The 1,365-nt window shown below is 43.8% G+C and overlaps 2 non-coding genes across 2 annotated transcripts; both read right to left on the bottom strand.

Annotated features, from left to right (window-relative positions):
• Positions 1 to 90, bottom strand: trnap-agg (transfer RNA proline (anticodon AGG)). The gene is given in 2 exon segments: positions 1 to 36; positions 55 to 90. It is a non-coding gene; the product is annotated as a tRNA-Pro (tRNA).
• A 787-nt stretch (positions 91 to 877) lies between these two features.
• trnav-aac (transfer RNA valine (anticodon AAC)) lies at positions 878 to 950 on the bottom strand. Its single transcript has one exon. It is a non-coding gene; the product is annotated as a tRNA-Val (tRNA).
• Positions 951 to 1,365: the final 415 nt, after the last annotated feature.

Raw genomic sequence — 1,365 nt, 5'->3', positions numbered from 1 at the left:
AGGCTCGTCCGGGACTTGAACCCGGGACCTCTCGCATGCTAATGGGGCGAGATACCCTAAGCGAGAATCATACCCCTAGACCAACGAGCCTGCACATTAGTACCAAACAAAATAAACATTGTTTAACTTTCTACAAAGCAGTTCTGACACCTCGAGTGAAAGCCGAAATGGTTTAAATAACTCACCGCATCAGAATTTGTGGACTTTAAGCACCAGCAAAATATCCGCCCAATATTGTTACCTCGACTGTTTGCACCTGGGGGCTTTTGTTTATAAAGTACACATGTTACAGTCAATAATTTTAACCCAGCGACGTCAACATGTGACAACTCTGAGTCTGCCTTTGATATTTGATCACTTTTGAAAGGTGTTGTCTGTCAGACAGTTAACTGATCTGGAACATTTAAAGTACAGATTGATGACATTGTTCAACTGGGAGATCTGCGGGTTTGTGTGAATGGGATCGGGGAACGATTGGACTTGATGTGATAGTAATATGAGTAAAAACATGTCAAATTTCCCAACAGTGACAATCATTAACCTCAGTGAGGGAAAACACTCAGACACTCACTAATTGTCACGTTCACTATGAGTAATTATTCTCTGAAGTTTAACCCCATGTGTTGTCCTGATAATGAATCATTGATTATCGACCTGTGCTAGATTTTGTCTGTGGCTCTCAGTGCACAGTAATACACGGTGCTGTCTGTCACCTTCTCATCTTTCACGGGCAAGTGAAAAGTGCTTTGTTTCAGGTTGAGATTCCCGCTGCAGTGTAAAAAACCTGCAGCCGTTTCGGTATATTAGCGGCTCTGAGGAGCTCGGTGTGTGTACTGGCGATACCAGAGCAGGTAATGTCCTCTTTTTAGGAAATTAATGTTTCTGCCCGGTTTCGAACCGGGGACTTTTCGCGTGTTAGGTGAACGTGATAACCACTAGACTACAGAAACAACTAAAATCGGTTCCGAGTAACTGCAGGGTATTGCTGAATCTTCACCCTTTGCTGCTTGAACTCCTGGTTCTGACTGGGACACTGAGTCACCGTTACTCATGTCTGAAAATAGGCAACAGACACGCAGTGGGTTAGAAGGAGTAACAACAATGGAATAATCCCCTCGAGATGGAAATGGGGAATGAATATGGTGACTGGCAGATTTCACGCAGAAGTTCAAAATGATAGACCAGTAATCAGGACAATAACCAGAGTGAGACAAAGTTTCACCCCCATGGTTCGAGTCTGAACACCCGAAACAGAGAGACTGATCATTGTCTGAATCAGATCTGCAATTGGAGATGTTTAAACAGTCAGGGGGATGTTATGAGGGCTAAGGTGACTCCATCTCTCCGCCCATCTTTACATGTTCA

The sequence above is a fragment of the Mustelus asterias genome, unplaced genomic scaffold, assembly GCF_964213995.1.
Source record: "Mustelus asterias unplaced genomic scaffold, sMusAst1.hap1.1 HAP1_SCAFFOLD_50, whole genome shotgun sequence".
Taxonomy (NCBI): Eukaryota; Metazoa; Chordata; class Chondrichthyes; order Carcharhiniformes; family Triakidae; genus Mustelus; species Mustelus asterias.
This window is presented reverse-complemented; position numbering and strand designations above follow the sequence as displayed.